General features: G+C 38.6%; 1 protein-coding gene across 3 annotated transcripts in view; it reads left to right on the top strand.

Annotated features, from left to right (window-relative positions):
- The first annotated feature begins 5,018 nt into the window (after positions 1-5,018).
- The window catches only part of LOC122348025 (trichohyalin), a 170,010-nt gene continuing 147,075 nt past the window's right edge, over positions 5,019-27,953 (top strand). For all 3 annotated transcript variants that reach the window (XM_043243264.1, XM_043243263.1, XM_043243262.1), the window contains exon 1: positions 5,019-5,188. The gene's annotated coding sequence lies outside the window, so the exon portion shown is untranslated. The remainder of the gene's footprint in view (positions 5,189-27,953) is intronic.

Genomic DNA, 27,953 nt, shown 5'->3' with positions numbered 1-27,953 from the left:
TGGAGAGCAGCGGCAGTCATTTTGGTTTAGAACCGTTCCACATCATCTCAACCACAATTTACGAGCGCTAAATTAAATTCAATGTCTGAAAGAATTTAGAAAGTCTCACGGACGCGTTTTTAAATAAACAAGCGAAGAAATAAATGGATGGATGGAACGACGAATGAACGTAGTGTCAGTATTTTTTTATAAATATGTTTTTTTTATTAAAAGGACTCATGCCTGCTTTAACTAGTATTGGTCCTATTTTGTAGTAAAATAAATAAATAAATGCGTCTGACAAACGCAGTTTAGTAATTAGTGTTAATGTATTTTCTTATGGACAAAAGAAGGCATGATAGAAGGTGTTTTTTAGTTTTTGTCTTAGCAAATCTACATATGAAAAATAATAACCAAAGATTATGCTCACTGTTGCTATTTTTAAATTATAGCATTAAAAAAGTAGTAATATGCCCGATTTTTCACGTCTTTGGTCTGTTTTGAGCAAAGATTTTTTTTTTTATTTTAGTTTTTTGGAGGTGTAAGATGTAAATGGCCTCAAGGTGGACTAAAAGTCCTTTAAAACGTTATTTGATCATTCAGGATCATGATGGGTCACATATACTATTGAGACACTGCCATAAAAGGTAAGAAAGAATAGCTACGCCAAAAAAGGCTTTTTTTCTTTTTCCTTTTAATTGTCATTGATTTTTTTTTTATTATCAGTGTTAACAGTTAATTTAAAGAGCAGATAATAGTCTATAAGTTCTCACCAGCCTGATTGTGCTTGTCTTTTTATGTCCACGATCTTCCTATGTGTGGCTATTGTCGACACATACTGTGAATTCTTTTGAATACAGCGTGCGCGCAGGCGTCAGCTTTCCAGACAGGGGGCTACATCTTCAATTCCAATACTCGCTTTTGCAATAACGCTTCAAAGCCAAATTCATTTTAATGCAGCCTTTCGCATGGTTTGCGTGCACAAATGATTTTAGGCAGCAGTTGCTATTTGTTCTTCACGTTTTATTGTTCTTATTCACTTTCCATTTAGAAGACGCTTTTCATCCAGAGCCGCTTACAGCGCACTAACTGAAGTAACAGTCCTCCAGGAGCATGCCAGGGTGAAGCGCCTTGTTCTGACAGAACAAGTCTGTGATGTCATTTCCTAGGTCAGCTGCTCTCGCTCTTGAGCATGTAGCTCAGGTGCTTGTTCCTTAGGAAGCCACCGGCCCATCTACCTTTTTGATTATCCGTTTTTGAACATTTCAAAAGAAAGCGGCAAGTAGAGAAATATCAAACTTTTTTCCCTTATTATTATTTTTTTTTTTTCTTCAAAGGAACTGAATAAAAATAAAGAGGCTATTTAGACAAAACCTTGACATTTAAACATGAATCCGAATGTTTTCGTAAGTTACAGCAATCATTCAATGAGACAAATGACAGGCTTTGCACGTTCTACGAATCGAGGGCTGAGAAAATGTGTTTACGAACTGTCTTTTGTTGTGGGACGTGAAATAAAAATAAAAAGGTTCACTCTGACAAAATCCTGCTTAACTTCTCAGTTCTCGGTGGATGAGCTGTTTCTCTAAACAGTGACATTCACAAAGCCGATAATTAGCGACGACAGACACGGTTTTACACACAATATAATTGTGTTTTCGGTCTCTGTCTAAGCTATTCACCACAGTCAATCACTTTTATGTTCTTTCATGTATGTGGAATTAGATATAACACAAAGAGAGTGAAAGCACTCAAGAAATGGACGTGTTTTTACAGCTATTCTGTCACCACAATGTCATAGAAAATTGCATTGTCTTGATTGTAAAAGAGAACATTAACTATTGGTATGCGGCTAACCAGCATTCAGAGTTAATGGGACCGATTCGAGCACTAAGCTGAGGAATTTTTAAATCAATAAAACAGCCCTGAAAGACTTTAAAGGATGGGTGTAGTCGGACTGAAGTAATGCACTGTTCCATTAAATCATTTATTCCAAGATCCGTCTATGTAGGGGAAATAAATGAGCCACACACACACACACACACACACAGACAACTGAGTGGACTGGAGGAAAAACGGACAGACGGACGGACAAACTTGCGAGTTTTCCGATTGTCAGAGGGACGACAGGCATGACAATGAGCTGCAAGCGTCGCTGGGACGGTTGAACGGCATGCCAGGGACAAGGCACCTGCCTGCTGGCACAATGTCAGACTAGCCAGCAGTTAGATAGCTGTTGATTTTTCTTTATTTTTCATAAGATTCGGATTTAATTAAAGGGTTCGGAGAAAAATGGCCTAAGCTGATGGTATAATGAGTTGCTGCGGGACATCTTTTTAATAATCTCAGTTTGTAACAAAGACATTGCCAAGTCTTAGTGTGCTCATGAGTCACAGGCTTCGGTGGCCATGTACTTTCATTGCCCAGATAAATCTCTCAGAGCCTAAGGAATGCTTTTGTTTGCACGTAATCTTCTGATTAAACTGATGACTTCATTTCACCTTCAGCTCTAACCTATAACTGACAATAGGGAAAGGCTAGTGCTATACATCACATTCACTGTGCACTTTTCTGGGTGGACTTCTAACAAATACTTTCCGTTTGCAAAAACATTGCTATGGTGCTATTCAGACAAAAAAGATAAAATAATTAAAAATAAAAATAAAAAAAAAATAAAAAAATAATATATATATATATATATATATATATATATATATATATATATATATATATATATATATATATATATATATATATATATATATATATATATATATATATATTTATAGAGAGATATATATATATATATAGAGAGAGATTTTTTTAGAGAGAGAGAGATAGAGATTTTAGCATGCATGCTCTAAAACAACAATAAAAACCCACAAACATCATCGCTTCTTTTTCATTTCAACTTAAATTTGTGAATGATAATAATGAACGATAATAACAAAACATAAAATTAAATGGTAATTGGCTCTACGGTAGGTCAATCACCGAACTTAATTCTCCCAGAAGTGAACATAAAACATAAAACAGGACCCAAGATCACATTGGGAAAAGTAATAACGCAAAACAACTATTTACAATAAAACAACATCAATAATACTAAAAAGAGTTAAAGCCACTATTAATTGTTAATGACAGCTTATTAAATGCCCCCATAAGTCCTATACGCTTTGACTAAGCAAGCATACATAATTAAATTAATCAAGTGCAAGAGCTTATGGGTATATTACAGCTTTGGTTTTGTACTTGATTTTTTTTTAAGATTAAAATCTTCATATTTTATTAAACAAAATATGTTTAAACTCCACATATAGCTATTTGACTTATGATTTCATAATGTTTAATCGTTTCACTATTGAAAGCATCATTTTATTACCAGTGCTGGGTAGAAAAATCATGCTTATTTTAAAAGGGCATCCATGGACCCCAGTTTGGGAAACCCTGGCATAATGTAATGCAATAAATTATGTTGTTAGCAAAGAATTGAATACATTTTGGGTCTTATAAAAATATAACTATGATTTAACTACAACTTAATCCAAAAACACGGTCACTTAGTTACGGTCACCGTGTTGTAACCACAAATTAACCATGGTTTTACACTAAGCCTAATTTAACTAAAGCCATCTCTGTTTTAAAAGGATCCTAGGTGTATGTGACTTTCTTATTTCAGATGAATCCAATCTGAGTTATATTAAAAATTGTCCTGGCATCGCAGTAGGCGGGTGGTTCCCTTTAACAGTCTAAAACATGTTAAATAAATTGAGCTCAAATGTAACTAAATGTCCCTCACACGGCCTTGGGGGGTGAATAAAGCAAATGCATGCATTTTTGTACGATAAATATCCATATTTCAAACGTAGTAAACACCTTTTCTCACTTTTACTTATGTGATTAGTAGAACAAAACAAAACGCCAGCAGTGAATTAAAAGAACAAACCGAGGATTTGTAAAGAAAAATGTCTGAGGATTTCGATATAAGCCAAGAGGAAACTGGGTTGTTTTACTAAAGTAAGGAATCGTTGTTTCCTTTGCTCCTACATTTCCCAGGGGTCCGTGTGCCACACTTACTTACGTCATCCGCCTGCTAGTCTTCCGGTTACCTCAGCAGAAATGAGAGAAAAGTGTTTATTACGTTCGAAATATGGATAATTATCTCACAAAGACGCATGGATTTGCTAGAGCAGGCCTTAATTCATCCCCAGAGCCGTGTGAGGGATGTTTTATTACATTTGTGTGCACTTTATTTAACATGTTTTAGACTGTCATGCCTACTGCAACGATAGCGCTTATAGGTGCCAGGACAATTTTTAATAGCTATCTCCAACTGGATTGGTCTGAAAGAAGAAAGCCACATACACCTAGGATGCTTCGAAGGTTAATAAAAGGGTGAACTCTTTAACAATGGTAAATTATTTGTGTAACTGTGGTTAAATGGTAATCCATATGCCAAAAAAACCTGTTTACTACACTTTTACTACAATAAAACCATGGTTAATTTTTGTAAGAGGAAGTAATCAGATTAGCCTATCTAATACGAACTATAGTTTCTGTCATGTACTCCGTCATGTAATGTGTTATCAGTAACACACTACTGTAAGTAATCTACCTAGTGCTGTTTTATTACTAACAGCTAGGCCTAATTACAGCAGGCTATATGAATCACAGGAACTTTTTTTGTTTTACACATTAACATATTACCTCTATGCACAGTACACACAGTGTAATAAAAACAGAACAAAAGCTATTGTTTATAAAGGGCTGCAGGTTTCGGATTTGCCTCTCTCTACACTCAAGGGATGATGATTTTCAACGACATTTTCATCTGCTGCGTGCTCGTTGTGTTTGGCATGTTCCCATGGACACCAGCACTTTTCTTCGCCGGGGTTACGCCCACCCGGCCCCTGCTTTGACGACGATTGGTCGTCAAAATCGGTGCCGTGCCAATTCCGAACGCTCATTGGCTCGCTGCGCTGTTTGTCAATCGGTGAGCAGGATGTGTACAAGTGAGTGAGCGGGAGAGAGAGGCGGCGGAGCGGGCGTTTAGAAATCACGAGAAAGTAACAATGCAGAAATGTCTTTTTTTATACTGACTGTTGTCAAAACGTCTACAGTTTGGAGGAGATGAAATCTGCGTGAACAGTCATCAAGTCACGAGACACGGGTGAAATGAGGCACTGTCTGTGTAACTGCAGTGCAACAGGTAGATGAATTAACTTTATTAAGCATTTGTTTATTCCGCCTCACGACCACTCAGAGAGAAGCAAACACTTTGTATGAAAAATACAATGATCTTGTTAGAAATACGTAGCAGCCAGAGTTACTTTAATCAAAGCCTGCCAAAATAAGGAAAGATATTTCTCTAACGCGCAAGACCTGCAAGGGCCGTGTTTGTGTTTGCTCAACGAATTTTTTTTCAGGCCATAGTGTATTTAGAATAATTTAAAACGTCTTTAAAAAGCTTGAAACACGTTTTCCCTTTAAATATAATCAGTATATTTTGTAAAATCTTTTAAGGAAGCGGTGTTAATTGCTTGTTTATTCGGTGTGTGGTGTAATTGCAATTATCACATTTAACAAGAGCTGCAAATGAAGCATAGCTCATAAAGAGTTATTTTATTACTGTACATATCTGAAACCGCCGGGATGTTTCCATTAGGCTGTAGTTTTTTCTTCTTCATAATAATACTGAATTACTGCTAATCAGATTGCTTGAGTTCGTTAATGCAGTTGGTGTAAGGTTTACAATCTTCTCATTAACTTATTAAGCAGATAAATGTTATTGATATCAACTATAGAATGAATTTCCCTTTTTGATAAGGTTGGCTTGCCTTACGTTTCCAGTCCAGAAATGGATATGATGGAAATAGGAAATAACTCTTTACAAGAAGGTTGTGTATGTAAAAAACGTGTTGGCATTATTAGTTAACATGGAATTTATGATAACCTAACATCAAGAATAAAAAATAGTATGTTTATAATTTAAAATTAACAATGTTTAGCATAAAAACCCTTATAAAATGTTGCAGAATAAACATATAGGGTGGCAAATGTGAAGCAGAGTATGTTCATTGACTTGAAAAGTACAAATGAGCACAACAGAAACCAACAAAAGAGCAATAATATGTAAGTGCTGTTATAAGTCTCAAAACACACATACTACATAGCAAGCATTTTTCGTTTTTATTTTTTTTTTATATTAATTAAAAGAAAACAAGTAGATGGAATAGGAAATAGAGAATGTTAGTGTTTTAGAGCGTCTCTTTTTATGAAGAAAGAAAAGAATAAAAAAATAATTGAGAAGATGTTGGTTTTTTTTTTAAATAAAATAAGAGAAAGCAAGCAGATCGAATAGAGAATACTAGGCTGTGCTTTTTAAGTAAAATGAAAGCAAGTATTGTAAAGAGCTCAAGTGCTAAAATATGAAGTGGGTTTATTAAATAAATAAAAAAAATGAGAAAATGAGTAGATACAATAGAAATAGAATACAGAGTGCTAGTGTTTAAGGGTCAAGTATAGGTTGTTTTTAGCCATTTCTTGAAGATAAATCGAGTTGGGCAGGACAGTAATTTAAAAGTCTCTGAAAATGATCTCGTGGCTTTATGGGGCAGCACTTAGAATGTGTTGTTCACTAATTGCAGAATGCAAGCATCTAGAGGGAACACAAGTCTGAAGTAGAGAATTAAGGGGTGCAGAGCCAGTGGCTGTTTCATATAGGCATTAATGCTTTGAATTTTATGCAAGCAGCTGTTGGTAGGCAGTGCAAATTGATGAACAAAGGTGTGCCATGCACTCTTTTCGGCTTGTTAGAGACAGTTAGATAAAATAATCATAAGAATAAAAATAAAAAAACAGCATTATTTTTTGTAAATTCTTACATACACTTTTCCTTATTTTTTTATTTTTTTTTTTAATCGGACAAACATTTGATTTCGTTTTATGTCACATGCTTTATTTTACTCCGAGGTCCCATGTAAATAAAGCACATCCTTTCCGATTCCACAAAGATACGAGTGTTACACTGCATCTTGACAATCGGTCATGGTCGCTCTGTTGTAGATGTTCTCCGTGCCGTTTGTTTTCTCTACAATGATTTTGGTTTTTGGTGCATTTCTTTAGTAATACAAACCAGGTTGCATCAGCGCAAACCGAGATCAGACCTTTTGTCACAGTTGATGAGAACTCCAAGGTCTAACCGTCAAACTTCAAGCAATATATTTTCTCCATAATGTTCTTTTTTCCCCAAACCTTCCCTTTTTCATGAAGAAGTCGCCTGGAATTCTCATTAATTACAGCTGTGGTAGAAGATACAACTAGCTATTGTGATCTCAGGCAGCCAGACATCGGTAAGTTTTGCAGCACATTGCCTAATTAGAACTGGTTACATGTGGAAAACAAAGGCAAAGTACGCTTGGGGATTGTGATATGTTATTAAAACCGTTTATTGCGGGGGCGGCTGGCTTTTAGGACAATGAGGGGGCCTATTGGAGATCTGAGGGACTTTAGCTGTCATCTGAGGCTGTGGTTCACTTTCTTTTCTTTACTGCTGCTCGAGGGAATTTTTAGTTTGTGCGCTACAGAGCTTTGTACTTCTGACCTTCATGTTGAATTTGTCTGTGCGCAGATGACCAGGCCCATTAAGGAGACAATGGATAATCCAGACCAGAGGAATGGTATTCTGTAATGCATGTACTTTTGAAGGAGACTATCTGCTCCCAGCGTATTTTGCGTACTGCAACTGTTAAGGCAAGCGTTGCAAAAAACAGGCCCTTTGAAACTGCTGATTTAACTCAGTTAGATAGGGTCATGCAAAACACAAAACTTCACGTTGCTGGTTAAATCAAGATTGAGGCCACAATGTACAGAAAAGCCATTTTAAAAGTCATTCTGCTGTTCATGCATGAAGACTGAATATTGAAAACATATCATGTCCGTTATGAACGGCAAGATATCTGATATTTTAAGGTACTTTAAAACTTTATTACCACAGCACATGGCTGCTAAAAGGAATTGTACCGTAATGAAAGCCTGACAGTTTGATCAGCACCTTTAACGGAATTAGTTTCTTTACATCAAAAAGCTTTTTGGGTTATGTTTTTTTATATCTCACCTTTCCATTAAGTGGCCTCGCACTGAATATTTTTCAGATGCCCTTTTTCACCGGTGCATACCAGTCAGAGAGGAAAGAGTATTTGCCACGACATGAAGAGAGTAATTTCTTTACCTGCACTTGCTCTCAGCTCGTGTAAATGTATTACTAATTCATTGGGTTCCTCCTCAGCATTTAAAGAGGAGCTGTTTTTAGACGAATCTGGCCGCTGATGACTGATGAAAGCGGGTGGTGTCATGTCACAGGTTCAGGGCTGCTGCTAAGGATTGTGGGAGACGATAATGTGCACCTAGCTTTGATGAAAGATGATGAAAATTTCAGAGAGTAAAGGGCCCCATAGTGTCTTCCAGCTTCAGGAAATAATAAATGTCATCTTCATGCTTTAAGGAGCACTGCAGGTTTAAGAAGGACTTTATTTTAAGAATGCAGGTTTTAGCTATTCGAGAATATTTTTAACCTCTATGAAAGAGGTGCATGGTTTTGACACCCTAATTGCTGAATATTTATCTAGATATTTAATTGTGATAATAAAATAAAAGTATTTCCGTTAGAAAAAAAATTGGAAACAATTTTCAAAATCAACTAGCCGGTTGCCTTTAGTTGCCTAAACGACTAGTTTGTGTTTAAAATATTGTTTTCCCAAGAGGATGTTTTTTTCATGCTCAAATTTTGCTTCTGTCAAACATCTACTGTGTACTGATCGCTTTTAATACAATTACTAATAATGGGGCTGTTTTCAAGTCTGAAATTACAAAAAAATATTGCTTAAGCTTAGTATTTCAATGGCATGATTGACAACATCTGTGGTTACTCTGTTAAGACACCTTTTGTGAACTTGAGGAGAACTGATGTCTCTTGCTTGCAGTCACAGATGCCTGCTTATTTTAATATTTTGAATTTAACACGTTGGCATTTATTCATTTGTAAGTGTGTTACTGTATCGTGATACCAAGTTTGCAGTTACAATAAGTGGGAAAGGTTTTGACAGAGTGTTGGGTGTTATACCATCTATATTGTAAGCTTGACTGAATCAAAAAATGTACAATTGCTGGGGAAAAAAACAGTAAGAGAGGTTTGGTGCTTCATGAGTACACCTAGAAATGCTAGTGCATACTTTATATAATATATGTAGCTATCGTACAACACATTTTTCAAAAATATTTTTATTTTTAACTGTCAGTGGCACATATCATAGTTAGTGTGATGAACAACACCTGTGCTTATTTTGCTAGGACACCTGAGTAAACTTGAGAACTGTCTTCTTTTGTTTGCAGATGCCAGTTGATTCTTATATTCTAAATAAAATGCATTGACATTTATACCTTTTTATGTGTGGCTTATGTTTTTATCAAGTTTTTGGGCATTTACAGTATGTGTGAAAAATAGTTTTGACAGATCCCTGTACACTTAGGCCACTGGCATAAAGTGAATCATTTGCAGTCTATTTTCTCTGTATGTTTCAAGTTCAGCGTGGACAAAATAAATGCACATTTTCTCTGAACTCTGCTTCTCTGTCTTATAGCGAATAGAAACCACCATGACCCAGCCAGTCGCATTAAATAGCATTCTACTGTTTACAAGTAGCAGTTTACTCGCCATTACGCTTGTGTAAACAAGAGCGAGTGCGGATCATTGTAAAAACAGGGTCTGAGTGGCTGGGCTTTTATAGGGCATATTCTCTTACCCTCTCTGACACTGAGAAAGCTTTATATAGACTTGTCCGATAAATAGTGTTTGTCCTCCCTGGTGTATTGTGGGAAGACAGTGGCGGGCAAGTGTATGGAATCTCTGATACGTCAAAGGACAGGTTGGATGATTTAGTAGACATGTAGGAACCCGCACGGACAAATGAGCCTATAGCCACAATTTACCAAGACAGGTCGGGCTTTGTCTTTGAGACTTGCAAGTGGTGTTGTGATGGTCTAAGAAGCAATTCATCTACTCTGAAAGGATGCTCCCTGAAGTAGGCCTATGGCTTAATACCTTGACAAGCGCTTTAAAGACGTGCCTCTTTGTCAGTCTCCGCAAACGTCTCGCCGTCCGTGCTTGCATGCAGTGCACTATGGGAGCTGTGGGGGTATTAGGAGCCGGGAAAGATGAAGAGATGTCTGTCTGTGGTCTGTTTGACGTTGCAGACCGCATGCGCTTGCTGATACTTGATCTGATGTTAATGTGCCGCTCTGTGAGAGTGAGTGCAAGAGAGGGAGAAAGCGAGTAACGGAGGGGGAGATGGGCAGATAATCCCGTCTGCCTGATGAGATTGAAGGCTCGGATTGATTGATCGCCTAATCATAGGAGGAAATGGGCCTGAAAATGAATGGGACTCTGCCCTTGGCTTGCCAGGGAGCCGGGCGGCTGGATCGCAGGGGATGTTAGCTGCAACTCTACATGGCCTTAATGTGCACGGGACCTGATTTCATTTGCGTCTGATATACAGTTATACGATCCCCACTAAATGATCAAATATAAAAAGCAAGAGGGGGAGCCAGGCAAAGGGTGTAAATCAAGCTTTATTGCTGGAATATTACTTTTTCATGCCATTTGAAATTGATGCTCGCAGGAAGGTGAACGAATGAAAATCCAATACGAATTAGCACCAGTGGAAGCGGCAAAGAGGAAAAGGAAGCTGAAAAAGAGATGACGAGGATATGAAATACTAGTTAAGGGTACCGGCGGATTATATTTTTTCCTCCTGATTAGGTTCGCATTATCAGCCTGGAGCTTCGCAGATTTGTTTTGAGAAATTCCCTCGCAACTGGGAGGCAGGATTACGAGAAGATCCTGTGCTGTCATGAGATAACGGGTGGGACTTTCTCGCTTTCAAAGGTACCTGAGGTACCTTTCAAAAGGCTTTCAAAGGTACCTGAGGGTGTAACCCAGAGCTATTATTTTGACCTTACTGAGGTAAACTTCATCTCGGAGGGATCTCCGTTGGTGGGCTCTGCTTTGCATGAACACTAGCCCTACGTGGTGCCTGCAAATGAGACAGACTTGCCACATCCTTTTGGTCTCAGAATCTTGTTGGTGGAGAGCTGCATGGATCGTGCATTTATCTCTGTTTCCACCTGAAGCCCAAAAGACTGGCAATAATGCTGGCATGTCCGTCTATGCCAAATAGTAATCTTCAAGCCCAAAAGACAGCAACCCTTTTGTGATTGGAGAGTGAGCGTAACGAGGGTAAATTTAGCGCTTAGCTGCCATTTGTAAGTGGAGGTGCCATGGCAGATCAGGGGTGGTATGTGACTAATGAGATGATGTGTGTTATCACCAGCAGTCTCATAAACAGGGAGGTCATTTGGTGTGCCAGTCTGTGTTGTGGATATGTGAATCTTATTTGACAGAGAACGATGACCCAAACCGCCCCTCCTGGCTTGTCCCATTGGATCAGTGGCAGTGGCTGTCACAGAGCTGAAGATGATTTCTACTTGCTGGATGCACTCGGAGCTGGCAGGAAGGGCTTCAGTTAAGCTCTCTTTCTTTTCATGCCATCCGTTTTTCACCGAATGCTGTCAGTGGCTAAGAATATATAGTGGTTAGAGTTGCCATGCTCAAGTGGGTTGTTTTTCCATCATTTTGATTAATTTATGGCCTTTTTGCACTTTAATTAGAAAGGATAGACAGGGATTGATATGTGGCACAAGCCAAGCTTGAACCTTGCACGTTGGCTCTTATGTTCAAGGCAATGATCATCAAAGACATTGAGAGGGACACTTTACCCCCAATATTCAGATAATGAGGTGGATTTTCAGTGACTGATTCAAAACTTTTACCTTCGGTCCACCCCAATTCACAATATTTGGTCGTTATATTTTGCGCACTAACTCGCGTACCTTGCTGGATTTATTTTGCTTTTTCAGAATGCCATTTGTTGGTTTGAGGTGTGCCAGATCTCACTTCTAGTAGTTGACTCCCTGAAAGATAGCGGGTGATTCTTCTCTCTGTCTCCTCCTAGAGGAAGGTCTCTGGGCTGCAGAACTGGGCAGGTTTCCAGTCTGCATGTGCTTTGGAGTCAGCAGAGGGCGAGACGGAGAATATGTGAGGGCTCAGCGTGCCTGCTAAAGGATAGGGAGCTCTCTGATCAATAGAATTGATCACGAAGTCAATACCCCAGTTTATATCCCTCTCTGTTTACTCCCACCCGGCTGTTGGTGTGTTAAACCGAGCGTGCTCTAAACATTCACCCTTGGGACCCTCTAAAAGCCGCCCTCGCACCCACCATTGATTGACACGCAACAAGCAGCGGGAAGTGTCGACAGTGCGGTGGCCAGATTCTATTTCCAAATTCCAGAGGAAGATCAAGACGAGGCGGCATATCCCAGCAACTCCACACGTAGTGGTTTCAACAAGCGTTCACACGTCCTGGTGGTGCTGAGTTTCTGATTAGCCTGGCTCAAAGAGTCTCCAAATGCAACATTTAATCAATTTTTGGAATTGATTTATTTTCAAGGCCAAAAACGGATGACCTCACTCTTACTCAAAATGATTTCTCTTACGTTTTCCTGGCCGGTGTTAACAGGAATCTCAACTGTTCTGTACATCTTGCATCCAGAAAAATAGCTTTGTTCATTTATTTGCAAGAACTCAATATGTCATGCATTTGATTTTTTTAAGGTAATTGCGAGTATATTTTTAATGATATACTCTACATAGTTTCATGCTGCCAGCTGATTTCACCCTCTTTGTATGTAGACCTTGGGCTTTGCTCATGCAATATAATGAGAAAGATAATTGAGATATCAAAACATTGTGTTTGGAGAGTCTATTCACTTCAATTTTCCATTAGCACAAGCTCTGCTCTGTAAAGTGAGTTGACAGTAATCGTGAAACAGTGAATTATAACTATGACACTTGACAGAAAAGTTAAATGACTGTTTTTGTGCTGGATTGTTCCAATAGGACCAGAGTTCTCTTGAGAGTGACTGCTTTTCTCTCTGTCTCTCTTTCTCTCTCTATTAGCCCAAGTTTTCTCTCCCTCTCGTCCCCTTCGCACCCCTCCCCTTCCAAAAACACTGACTTTTAAGACCCTGCAGTGATTTAATCTTCACGTGATTTGAATACGTTTGACCTGATACAGACAACACTAATTACAAAACCAAATCAGCTCTTTAATACAGTGCTGTGCATATTTGTGAATATTTGGCACTTTGACGCAGTGCAGAGCTGCTACTGTGATAAGAGCTTAGTTGATGTCTAGCTCACCCTATTTGCCTGTAGGGCTGAACATCACACAGCCTTTTTTAGGGCCAGAGTTTAATTGGTGCCAGGTTGTCTTTGGCATTTCGAAGTGCAGTTGTGCTTACACAAGTCAATGTTGCCTCTCTGCATCTGTTTGCTTGACGGCTCACAATGTGTTCGCTTGGGATTTGAATCGTGATGAATTAAATGATTCTAGATCCAGTTCCTTTTACCAATTACTGTTAATTAAGGGTATTATAAAGTATTCTTTTAGTGCAATTAAGGAATTAATATTTTGAATGAAATATTACAGAATAAAAGACAAAAGTATATTTTATATAATAACTATACTATATTTTATTTTATTTTATTTTATTCATTTATTAATAAAATTAAAAACACTACTAACAAAATGTGTATCTCAAGCTTTATGTGATTTATGTGATTACATAGGCAGTTGTATGTGTTGGATTCACTAAAAAGAACTGACTCCACTGAGCTGACTTAATAGAGTCATTCAATCAGGAGTCAACCTACAGTGGTTATACTGTATGCGTTTGATTAATTAAAAGGAACGGACTGAGTAGATTCTTTCATTTGGGAGTCGAAAAACACTGGTTGTGCTGTATGTTTTTGATTTACTGAAAAGAACTGACTCATTAAAGTCATTCATACTATAACTCAACTGCACCGGTCTTGCTCTCTGTTTTGCGTCGCAGATTCATTAGTGGTGCTGTAACTCCACTGAATAAATAGTGCAGCAAGCTCAGAATATTTTGCTATAGTGTTTGCATTGACTGAAGCATGCATATGCAAGAACTGTTAATGTAATGTTTTTTTGGTTCTGGAATTGAAAAAAAAAAAAGGTTCTGTTTAAATAAGTGGACAGCAACCCCTTTTGAGAGACTGATGGTTGTGTGAAGCCAACATTCACTACCTAACCCAACCCAGCCCCTTTAAACCTACCAGCCATCCTGTTTTCTGTTTAATGCATCATTTACTGCCCGTAAACAGTTTGTGTAAAGGCGTTTATAGATGATTCGTGAGCACCCCTCACCCCACCCGTCCTCCAAAAGTGTTGGCCTGAGTTACACAACTTTGATAGGGACTCAGCAAGGGTAGGATGGGCTAGACTGTGGTGGTGGAGGTGGTTTTGGGGTCTAAACACATAAAAGCTTCATGCTCAGCTGGGGCCATCTGCCTTCCAGCTTCTGAATTACTCCACACAGCATGGCACCGACTGCAAACGAGTGTGTGAGTTCATTATGGTGTGCCGCATGTGTTTTTCAGCACCCTTTTTTGGCTGGGCATCAGATAAAAGTCATACTGCACTGGGTGGAATAACAGAAGATGTGGAGGCCCTTCTGTAAAATTGACTTTAATCTTTTTGCCTTTTCCATGTCACCTCCAAACATGTGGAGTCTGATATGATAATAATGTGAACCTGTCCTGGGTATTAGAGTTAAGCTGGCTGATTAGGCCACACATCGATTAGTCTATCACTCAGTACTGACCGCACAGGTTGAGAAGTGCAATGCCGCTCTGAAGGACGAGGGCGCATGCACACACATGCGCACACACATATGCACACACATACGCAACACACACACACACACACACACACACACATATATAAACACCTTTAATACATTTCGGAGAGACAGACCTTCCATTTATTATCATTTCCTTTTAAAACCGTTGGTGTGTGTATATATGTATATGCATGTGTGTGTATGTATGTAGATATATATTTCACTCACAAACAAATATAGATAGATATTGCTAGAAATATAATTATATAAATACTGAATAAAAACTGTAGTGATCATTTACATCTCAAGGCTTAATCAACTGTGTGTCTTTCTATGACCTTTAAGGTGATAGATCACATTTAGAGATTCCTTTTAGGCTAACAATATTTGGACCCATTTTCCCCATATACATGGACCTGACTGTGGAGAAAGTGTGAGAGAAAGAAAAACAGAAAGAAAGAGAGAGAGAGAGCAGTAAAGGTTATAACCCAGCTCTTGTCTGAACAGTCTGAGGCCTTTAATCCAGGAACAAAGTAATTAAAGTCCACCTTTGCAGAAAAGGCCAATTAAAGTGGACCGCACGTCTCAGAAATGTGGGCATTTGCTGGAGAAAGTGAGCCCTTTTATCAGAGCAGTGGGAATCTTCACCCTGCTGCTCATGCTATCCTTGAGAGCACACCAACATTGTGCCATTTACACGCTGAGAACATGTGCTGTATTCCTCTTCTGTAACTGGTGAAAACTAGAGCTGCATATCACTGACTACTTATACATATGCAGTACATATATCATGATTTAGTATATTGCAGTGCATCAGAATTTCACAGTTAGATTTTGTTGGAAACTGTGCCAAATGTGTAAGAGAGACCAAGTATGTCCACTGGAGGAAGAGTAAAAATGTTGGCTAATGCTAAATCTCTTCAACACAATGTAGCTTCCTGTTCTTTTTTTCATTTTATTTTTTGGCCCTTCTATACCAAAAGTATTAAAACTTACTATTTTTCTGTGTGTTTGCAATGTTGTTGCTATGTATTTGCAATGTTGTTAGTAAGTTACGTTCTAAGTCTGTTTCACTTGTGAGTTGAATCTTTTTTGCGCTTTATATCAGTGTCATTTGCTTATTAGGCTTTGGAACAGAGCTAAAATTTTATATTGTGTGTTAAAAGTATTCAAAGTTTTAAATAAAGACTATTGAGTACAATACTATTTAAATTTTTCTACTTCAATGTTTCACATTTAATTCGGTGGGTTGCATGCCCTTGTTTGACATTATTTGTGAAATTTATTAGCAAATTCTGAGTAAATTTTTTAACGTATTGTTTTACATTCATTTATTTATTCATCAAATATGCATTCATAAGCTCTTTACACAATAATATCACTAAATTACAGTAAAATTCACCGTTAAATTAAAATAATGTGCCGTTCACACAGACAACATCTAAACGGCTTTGTCTCCTGATGTTGTGTTTGCAAACATAGGGGTATACGTGGTCAGTGTTTTTGTTGATGTTTTCATTTTTGTGTCAAACGTTCACATTCATGTAGCAATTTAAATCAAGAAACATTGCATTTCGCAAAACTTGCATTTCAAATCAAACTACACAGTGTGGAGTAAATGCATAGTCTGCATCGGGATGTTATGATTGGCCCAGAGCAGTTGTTTTATGGCACATTCTGAACTTGTACATGCTCATTGCATTCACCACAAAAGAATTCCTACACTTTTCTGTTTACAATTTACTAATGTACCTGTAAATTGCCGGAATGAATTTACCAGCATATTTTCCTGTTCACAGATAATCTCTTTACGGCAATTTACGGGGTATTTTTTCCAGAAGGGGATATTTAATCAATCTCATGCTTCAAACCTGTATGACTTTCTTTTGTGAAAAATACAGACAAAAGAAAATGTTTAATTATATTTTGGTACTTTATTGTACACACAAACGATGATCAGTGCCCATTGACTTTCATTGTATGAGCAAAAACAGTTAATACTCTCTCGAAATAAGAAAGCCATGCAGCTTTGCCAATGCCAAACATTTCATAGATGTTAGTGGAAAAGTTTTATTGAGCGTGGTACGTTCAGGGTGGATGATGTCAGCACAGCTACTGCAGTATTATTAGATAAGACATAGCTTAGGTTAGTAAAACAGGCCTGACTTAAGGTTCGAATGTGGAATATTCTGGAACAGAGCCTGATGTTGGTTGCTGTGCCAGGCCTCTGTCCTTAAATCCTTCTCCAAATATTGGGAGCGTTAAGAGCACTGGGGTTGTGCGGTGTTACAGTGATGAAAGAGCCAGCAAAGCAAAGCGAACAGCCTTAAATGCAGCCAGAGTTCTATCAGATTATGTTTACTTAACCTCTGAGCATCTATTAATCTGTTCCCAAACTCTCTGGTTACAGTGAGCGATGGGCACCCCTGCCATCGGTCTTCGGTACAACTGGCCCCAGCTGCTCCCCAGCTGTGCTCTCTGGGTTTTAGCCCACTAAAGTAGCCCCATCCAACACCCCGGCCTCGTGCACATCAGCCCATCAAATACATCTGTAGTGCATTCACCTCACAAGGCTACATTAAAGGGTCCCGCGTTTACCCAGAAGTCACCTCGACACATCATGCACACACATTTCTTTGCCTTCTCCAAGCTAACATATTCACCGAGGAGTTCTTAAGGATGATGGATAAGTTGTTTGAGCTGTTGGACTGATTGTCAACTTAATATGTGTGCACTGAGTGCCGCTTTGCTTTTGTTAATTTGTTTTGGCTAAAACTCTGGCGAATACAGGAGGGTTGAGGGTTGAAGTCTGGTGCATGTTTGAATCATCGTGTATGTGTGTGTAAGACAGATTAGGAACGCTGCAGGCCTGCTCTATGGAGGGATGAATTCTGTCAGGCCCAGCAGTCAGCATTCAGCATGTTGCCACTGTCAAACACTAAATCCACGGCGGGGACCCTCTCTTCGCCTCTGTCCTTTCTCCCTGTAGATGGTCTCTTAGTCCTGCTACAGATCCTCAAAAACATACACACACTCACATATGCTAGTCTAAAGAGGCCACATCACACCTTGAACTCCCTTCTTCTTTTGACAGGCTCAAACAGAACCACTGGTGGTCTTGCTCTACTCAGCATCAGACTTCTTCACACACAGAAGTTAATCGATAGTGTTCTGGCAAAAGGCCTATTAATATTCATAGAAATTTTGGATGATAGTTTGACCAAAGCAGTTAAATGAAGCAGTAAGATGTTCCCAGCGTTAGGGTCAGGTCTTCATTAAGCTTAAAATCTTTAGAAAAGAAAAAAAAAGTTAGTTAAAATTTAGTTTAGATAAAAATGTACTGGGTTTTTGGGTGTAAAACTGTTAACAAAGCGTGCTAAAAATGGTCAGTTTTACAAATATGCTACAGTTAATGGTCTCCAACACCATCCTTGTACTATCTTTTGGACAAAACAATTTTGTCAAACAGAATTCTTTTTTCTGTGAAACACACACACACAGAAAGCTATGTGGGTACCTGGTTTTGTCCAAAGGGTACCAGTGACTTTAGACAAAAATACTGTTAAAATAAGATGTTTTCGAAACATCTTCTTTTTGTGTTCAACAGAATAAGATTTGGAATTGTGACAGAATTCTATAGACCATTCAATTACAACAAAGAGTATAGAATACCCAAGACGTGTCACTCGTATAGTTTTGAATGGGGAAAAAATGCAGCGCTCAATATGGCTGCTCTTTCGAAGAAGGCCCTGTATTCTGAATAGCCTTAAAATAAGCTTTTTAAATGTGATTTTGAGCAAAAGAACCAGCATTTGTGAGACAGTTGTTAGGCAAAGATATAGCAGCTGCATTTGCATACTCAAATGATATGGTATAGAAGCCGAATAGACTTTTCACTACTACTAGAATTTACTATCAGTGTATGTGTACAGAAGGGCATAAATGAAGACGGCATATAAGTGAAACTGTGTTTTAGAGGATAGAGACCAGAAGTGGATGGTATAACAGGAGAGAAATACACCTGTAGATCCTTATTAATAATGAATGAGACAGGTTTTTTTACAAAATTTCACGTCATAAAAGCGGCTTTTTAGTTGCTGCTTTATGTGTTCACTAGGATTACATGCAGCGAACTGCTGGGAGACAGACCGCACTGGGACTCTCCGTCAAGACTCATAGAATGGTTTCTTGTAACATGTGGAAACTCAAGCTGTGTTATCCAGTAATTGAGGCTTCCTGCAAAAGCTGTTCAGTAAGCATTATGGGAGGCCATTTTTAAGGCTGCTGCAGTATGCTATTAAAGGGATAGTCCACTCAAAAATCTAAATTCTGTTATCATTTTTTCAATTTCATGCCATTCCAAACCCACATGGCTCGCTTTATTCTCTGGGACACAAAATTAGATATTTCTATTCAATGTTCATGCTGATTACTTGAATACAATGATATACAAGTTTGAAAAGGATCATAAAGCATCATAACAGGTCAGTATAAGCTGTGTTTCAATTCAGAGGACATTTTCGAAGGCCACGATGGTCAAACCAAGTGATACAAATTAATAAAATCGTATCTTATAGAAATACATTTAAACTGCTTTAATTTTTGTTTACATATTCAATATATTACATATCTATTAAGTTGAAACCCAATATTTAAATGAAAAGTATTATTCTGCATTCTCGCTCTGTCTGTCAAACAAAACAAAACAACAAAGTAAAATAAAATAAATGAATAAAAAATCTGGTAACATTTTACATTACGGGTCATTAGTTAACATTACTTAACAATATTAGTTAACATGAACTAAGAATGAACAATACTTCTACAGCATTTATTAATCTTAGTTAACGTTAATTTCAGCATTTACTAATGCGTTATTAAAATCACAAGTTGGGTTTGTTAGCATTAGTTATTGCACTGTGAACTACTATGAAAAAACAACGAACAACTGTATTTTCATTAACTAACATTAACAAAGATGATTAGTGTAATGAATGCATTCTTCATGTTGATTAATACATTGACTAATGTTAACAAATGATAACTTATTGTAATGTGTTACCAAAAATTCACCGGAAGCATAATGAACCCGGGGGCCATAAAGAATCTATCTGCTCAATCCTTCATTGCCCTGGAAATGAAGGACACGTTTCAAGGCTGCACATTCGAGGCTGTTTTGAAGGAACTTATACAGCCTTCATTTTCACCACTGTGACACTTTCAGGGAGTACTCACACTAGGTACGGTTGCCGTGAACCGAGCCCAAGTACGATTGTCCCCCCTGGCCTGCACTGATACTGCACTTCAGCCTTCGTGCCAGATCATACTTGCTGGTTTAGTTCTCTTGTAAATGCTTACCTGTAAAAACATAAAAATTTAAGATGATTTCAATGAGATTTATTACATACGATGGGGGAAAACTGCATTTCATTTCATTCAACGTCTCAAAAAAAAACAACTTCTAATGAGAAATATCTTGCTGTCCCTTTAAATGGTTTCTTCCTCAGGCTGTTGTGCAGGCCCTCAAAACTTTCACCAAACTTGCCACTTCAATCTTTTGTTCGTCTCTTACTCTGTTTTTATTTATATCACACTAACTTTTAACTTCCTGCTGTTTTGTGTATTGTTCAGTTCTTTTTCATTCCTGTCTGTCTGTCTCCCTGTCTCCCCCCTCAGTTAGCATTGAACTGATACATCTTTTTGAAAAGGTATTGATGCTGGTTTGTAGAGATGTGCGCAGTGCAATGCAATGGCCCTGCTTTTTATTGCCTGCTGCATACTAATCCCAGAGCTGGGGGTGTAAAATGACACCTGCAGGGTGCAGTGTACGAGTGTGTGTGTTTGTGTGTGTGTGTGTGTGTGTGAGACAGCGCTACACACCCACATGAAAGTACTGCCATTAAAAATGATCAAAGAAATTACTGCACTCTGCTTCACAAGCCTGTTCTCATGCCTGGCTCAGTGTAGGATACATCTTTGTAGTCGCTCAATCACGTACACACACACACACACACACACACACACACACACACACATACATACACAAATACAGTCATACCTCTGCATACATCAATTAGCATTTGTTAATAGATTCCTGGAGATTCACTGTGTATATATTTCCACATAAACTTGCCTAAGGCCTTTTACAGGCATACATATGCTTTGAGGAAGAGGAAATGGAGCTCGTGGATTAGTTTTTAATTGCGATCTGTTTTTTTTTTTTTATGCCAAATACTTCTAAATTATGTATGGATCACTCATATATTGTTAACGTTCTGCAAACCCATAATGAATTATTGATTTAATATTAAGTTAAGATATTATTATGTGGTGCAGCGTTATCATTAGCGGTGCTGACTGAAGGAAGAAACATTATTGCGCACACTTACGGTGTTATTCCAAAGCCTTAACCTTAACTAATAAACTCATCCCACTCTTGTGCTACTGACATCAATGATGCATCAAATCACAATTAAATCTATTTTTTTTTTTTCTCGGGGTGATGAAATCTATGGAAAAATCACAAAAGTTCATATCTAAGGGCTGTAATATCATATTGTTTCTTTTGATTAGTGACCTACCAAAATATAATTTTTTGGTTTTGTCAGAATCATCAAACATCAAAATCTGATGAAAATAAAGTTTATTATTTTGATTAAAGAGCTTTTCGCTGATATAATTATGCTTCTACTTCAATCTGGTATTACATTATAAGCACTTAACCAATGACTGTGGTAAAAACATTTTTAAATGACTTAAATGATTTAAATTTAATTTAAAATGATTTATAAATGATTTTTTGTCACTGTTTAGGTCAGTTATTTCGGCCCTCCAAAACCTTTTTAATCAGACCATTTTTTATTTTATTTTTTGCTCCTTCTGGTGAATATTTCTGGTTGCTTAAATTTCAGGCCAGTTAGCAACCACCTGGAGCACCCGAACAATTAGCTTTGTACTGATCCTGTATTTTTAACATTGTAACATTTTCAGTTATTGATCTTGCATCAACATAACAAGGTTGAAATAAATAATTTCAATTTGGCATGTTTCTACGTCTTGCCACATAATTTTTTCACTTCAAGCACCTAAAGCCTAGCATCCACCACTTGTCCGTTTTATTTTCCGCCACCATTGTAAATAAAGCTTGTGTTTTTTTATCTGTCTTTATACAGAAATGACATTTTCCGCTACCGCCGTGTCTACCTACTCGCAGCAGACCCACATTATGATTAAAGGCAATTTCATTCCCTCCCGAGCCCAGAATAAAGTGCTTGCTCATGTTAAATGGCCAGTCTGGAATGGCAACCGCGTTCTAACATGCAGCCACCATATCAACACGTGCAGGAAAACAGCCATACACGAGAGAGGAGAGGCAGATCATAGCACGGGGCGGTCAGGGAGAATGACGGCAGGGTACTAGAGGAAACTGCATTGTGTTCTAATTATTTTCAAAAATGCCATCATCACTATTCTTTTATTTCTCTCCACATTTGCGATGAACGGCACAGAGAGATGGTTATCTCAGGGAGCCATTTTAGTGAAGGAATACTCCTTCAGCCCTTTCCCCTCCCTCGGCGGTCCATTTTAAAAGCGAGAGACTGGCTGTGTGGTGGGCTTGGTAATTTTGCTGGCTTTTCATGTGTTGGAGGGTGATGAGTCCTCCTCCATTAGGTAGCGTCGGCCTGTGATGTATGATGTATGCGCGGCAAGGCATTCTGATGTTTATTCATGATTTTCAAGGCAATGTCTCAGTGAAACCCTCTGATTTCCTTTTAAGGAACAAACTTTGAGAGATTGAGATTTCAGTTTAAAGGCGCAGAGCCCTGCATCCTGCAGCGATTCAGCCCCGCTCCTTTTCCTCCCTCTCTCTTTTTAATCTTCATCTCTCCTCTGATATTACCTCTGTCAGCTTTCATTTACTTGACCACCCCAAGTAAAAAGATCACATATAGTTATAATTCTGCCAGCTAGCTTTCCTTCCATGCCCTCTCCTCTCTGAAGGACTTGTTAAACATTTTAAATGTAACATGTTCATATCTAAAATTTTCACACAAGCGATTGCACTTTTTATATTTATGGGCTTTAATGGTATTTTGTGTTTATTATAAAAGACAGAAAAGATTAGACGAGCAAGTGGAAAGAGGGGTGGCATCAAGACAGCAGACTGGATTCAAACCAGTGTTACGATGGGCACACCGCTTGCATTTGTCATAATAATTTCATGTTATTTTATTATTTTTTATTTACTTGTTTTGTTTTGCTTCATCTTATTTTTTAGCACCAAAAAAGTATATAATGACTTCTGAAGGATCTTCTGACACTGAAAACTGGAGAAATGGCTGCTGAAAATTCAGCTTTGCATCACAGGAATAGATTACATTTTAAAATGCGCTAAACAGAAAAAAAAAGCTATTTTACAGTATTTTTCACCAAATAAACACAGTCTTGGTAAGCACTAGAAACTTTCAAGAGAAAAAAACTGACATTGTCTACACATATTTAAAATATTAAATGTATTTTTTTGTATTCTTATTGTAGTTAAAATAATGTTTATTTGTTTATAGGGATCATTTAACCAAAATTACACTATTAATTATTCACCGTCATGTCGCTGCAAACCCGTAAGACCTTTGTTATTCTTTGAAACACAGATTAAAATGTTTTTGATGAAATCCGAGAGCTTTTTGACCCTGCATAGATAGGGTCAAGGCAAAGAAACATAGTAAAAAAAAAATCATTCAAATCAATGGGTCAAATGTAATTTTACAAATCTCAGAGATTAGAATGGTTTTCTTGCACACAAAAAAAGATTCTTGTAGCTTTGTGTAATTGTGTTTGACCTATTAATGCTACATGGACCGTTTCAATGACGTCCTTTGTATGTTTCTGCACCTTGTTCATGGTTGTAACTGTCTATGTGAGGGTCAGAGACATCAAAAATATCTAAATTTGTGTTCTAAAGATGAATGAAGGTCTGATACGGTTTGGATGGACACAAGGGTGACTAATTAATGACAGAATTAAAATTTTGGGGTGAACTATCCCTTTTAACTACACAAAACGTATTGATTTGGGACATGCATTGCTAAAAGTAGTGAGCGCCTTATTCATTACGTTAGTCAGATGTTGATTCTGTGATTGTTTTGTTGGGTTCAGTTCATTCAGTTACATATTCAAAGGAATAACTTGTGAGTTCAACAATCCCCAGTAATCTCTTCAAACAGTTCATACGAGTGAATCAGACTCCACTAGCCAACTCAATAACCATATAACGTCAATAAACCTAGAAACCTCTACATGATACTAACAAGGCTGCCAGAGTTTTTGTAAACTGGGGAAGGAGTTAAATTTATTTATTTTTTATTACAGTTGACAGCATGTCACTCAGTAGACCAAAATTCATGTTAAACGTGGAACATTCTTTTAACCTGGTGCCATTAATGGGCCAAAGCCAACATAGACTTGCTTGTTTACAGAGCAGCAACTAGAATATTTTTTATAACAACTGCAATGTGCAAAGCTGGTCCCTATTTGTCTTGTAAATGACTTTTTAATGATAATTAAGCCACGTCCATCCATCACAGCAGTACAAATCCACACTGACTCCTCCTACATAAAAAAGTGACATATTTTCCAATAACCGACCAGCAAGTCTTAACGTAACAAATCCGTCATAATGTAGCAACATAGGGCAGGAGAAACATTAAAGACCTACGCAGAGATGGACAAAGCCTGGCGTTGTTGCATTGTTCAGTGTGAATGAAAGCAGCGAGGCTACAGCGCCACCTGTCTCCAGCAGAAGCCTGTAATGAGGTTTCACGCGGAGCCAGAGAGCCTCATTGTCCAGATACACACGCTCTCACTCACACACACGTGCATGACAAATGGCCCCGTGCCGCCAAGCCACTTCATGCTAATGCCTGTTCGGTGTGTGTGTGTTTGGCCGAGTGCCTCTATTTGCATACGCCGAGCAGCGAGTGTCCCGGCACCTCGCTGCGTTGTCCTCTCTACCCTCCCTGCTATGTTTGGTGTCAGAGCCTCTGGGATATTAATAAGAGCCCTGTTTTATTTTCAGGGCTGAAAGCGGTGCAGTGGAGCGTTAGTAAAGGGAATCCGTCTCCTTGTGCTTAACATATGTAATGCCACACTAATCAGCGTCAGCTCTGCCGCACAGCGGCCCCATATTCACACTGATATGATAAATAATGCAAATGTGGCCAGCCACCGCAAATGCCAGAGTGAGCCAGGGAGCAGAGAAAGCGTGCCGGAGACCGAGAGCCGGCGGAACAGAATGATTGTTGTGCTGTCAAATTGATTTGCATGATAAAGGGCAGCCTAATTGCAACACTTAGCTGTGGCGTCCTGATAATACGCTACAGGATTATTAAAGGACGCGCGTCGGCTCTCCTTTGACTTGACTGATATACCCTGGACTTTTTTGGGAGGCACCAGCTTGGAGTTGGTTGCTGCCACCACTCCCAGTGTGAAGCCTAGTACACACACACACTTGCATTTCCATTTAAACGCCCACATGTATTTCTGTGTTGTGTTTATTTTCTGTCACATGGGTGGCATTGAGTGGACTGAGGGGGGTAGGTGAAGAAGAAAAAAAAAAACTGTATTTCCCTACTGGCTTTCTTTTCGCTTTCCTTTCTTAAGCAGTTTCTTCCATCTTTCCTTACTTAATTACTTAAAATTAGTCCTCCTTTATTTCTATCCTTCCTACACCATAAAAATTTTACCTTTAGGGTTACAATGGCATGCCACTGGGGCAGGACCTGAAAAAAGGACATCTTTCTACCTTATTTACCCTTAAAGGGTTCATAGTAAGGCTGCATACTATTACTCAAAGAATCTAACATGTAAATTCTAAGGGTAGATAAGATGTTGTCATTTTGGGTGTTCTGTTCAGGTGATAAGCTGTTGTTTTTTGCGCATTTTTGTAAAGACTTAAAATAATGAGGAAAAGATTTTTTCCTTTTTACTTTCCTGCCTTCCTTTCTTTAATAATAAATGATTGATGTTTCAAATTAGAAAACACTGTAGAAAATCCAATTTAGTCTCTAGCTTCGGAGGAAAGAAAAAAAGAGTGGAGTTCTGTATCACTGAGCCAATCTTTAGCTTTAATGCTCACACAGGGGCCGGCACTCTATGATTTAATGTGGCTTGTGAAAATGGCCGCCATTATGTACACTATTAACAAATCAAGTGCTGTGCTATCCCAGAGTGAATCTGTGGCACTTATGCTGGGTGGCTTTATGCCTTCCACTTATGATTTATGGACCCTTTATAATCAAAGCAATTGCAGAACACTGGAAGTTAGAGATTAGTATTCCAGTTTCTGCCCTTTTTAATCAAAGAAAAAAGTGTTTGAACCAATATCTAGCAGGTGGGCCTCTTCTGAAAGTCCAGCTGATCCACCATCTAGACCAGCTTAGAAAAAAGCAAATGACCCTAACGACCAGCGAGAATCCATGTAAAACCAGCAAGAACTCTTCGAAGATCTAGTCTTTCCACTTATCCCTAATGTGCTCTGTCTTCTTCCTTGTCCTAATATTTCAGTTCTGACTCCTGCTCTCTCACTCTACTGGAATCCTAATGAAGCCAGCATGACCGTCGAGCTTCAGCCAGGAGGAAGTCTGGCTTTTCGCTCTTGCTACAGATTGGTTAATATCCCTGTGCACCGCATTAAAAAAAAAATAAAAGGAAAAAATGGGCATTCCTATTTAATGAACCATTTCCTCAGAACAGGGACACAAAAGCCAAACCATAAAATTGCAGAGAGTGCAAGGAATAAAAGCAGTGTATGCTATAAAAGACACATTTCCTCTTTTTGTTCTCGCTGTGATAGCGGTAATGCTCGGCGATCACATTGAAAACACTGTTAATTCTTTTGGCCAAAGCGCAGAAGGAAAAGTTTGCTCAACTCCCTTTAGCGCTCAGCGACGTTCATATGTACATAATCTTGAAAGCATTAAAATGCAGATTTTTTTTCAACTCTTTCTTTTATGCCTCCCGAAGGAACTTCAAGAGAGGCTGGATTTAAGGCTAAATTATCTGCTTATATTACATATCCACTACAAAATCTCGAGCCGAGGTAAGGGACACAGATCTAAAAAAAAGTACTAGTACATATCAATACTCATAAAAAAATGTGTGCACTGACACAGTCATCAGTGTCAGGTGACATATTAGCGCTCTTACAACCACTTCCTCCTGAGAAGCAAAGTGCAGAGCCCTCTGTAGGTCTAACACCCACAGTCAACAAACACTCATACTCTCAGCTCACGCATAAACAGGTACAGCTGCTCTAAAAAAACAAGCCGCCTTTCATACACTTCATCATAGCATGCAGATGTTTTTCTAAGTCTTTTCACACGTTAGAAATGGCTTCTACATCCAAGGCCACAGCTGTGTGGATCTAATGTCTTTTCCCCCTCCTCTGCTTTAGTGAATGACTCTCAATTGTGAACTATGTCAGCTCTATAAAGATTTGGCTTGGAAAGGGGACAGCTCTGTGGAGTACATGTTAGTTTTATTTACGTTGAGGTTTTATTCGCGATTCGAGCTGGGCTTAAGTGGGTCTCCTGCGTATTGTGTTTAAGCAGCTACAGATGCCGGCCCATACGTCTCGGGGTTCCCATGTTGAAATTGGCTACCACATTTGAGAGGTACCTCTGACAGGAATCCCTGAAGTTGCCAAAAAAGCTGCAAGATGCATTTTCTCTGATCCAATTAAGACTGTCATTGCCCTTTAAGTGAACATGTGGACATAGCAGAAACATTTTTGCAGCAGTCAGAGGTCATATACCAGAACCTCCACTCATATGTTTGGAGAGAGTCGTCTTGGCCTTTCTCTTGTCAGCCGTGCAGCTCGATCTAATTTGGTGGGGTCCGAGACTTGGATGCCGATCTCCTGACAGAACACGTAATTTGGAGTGGTGACAGGCGGCTGTGGGCTAGACCTGAGTGATTCAGCAGGACACTTTGGCTTTATTAGATCAGTCCGCCGCTTACCCATCACCTCATAGGAGTGTGCTTGCCGTGTTTGTGGGATCCTGGCACACACAGGTGACAGGGTAAACACGCACAAGTCAAATGCGATAGAGGAGGCAAAGCGGACTCCAGGCTGAACATTTTTGGCAGTTGTA

Source organism: Puntigrus tetrazona, chromosome 7 (assembly GCF_018831695.1).
Source record: "Puntigrus tetrazona isolate hp1 chromosome 7, ASM1883169v1, whole genome shotgun sequence".
Taxonomy (NCBI): domain Eukaryota; kingdom Metazoa; phylum Chordata; class Actinopteri; order Cypriniformes; family Cyprinidae; genus Puntigrus; species Puntigrus tetrazona.
The sequence above is the reverse complement of the archived record's forward strand: the minus strand, read 5'-3'. Positions and strand labels throughout refer to the sequence as shown.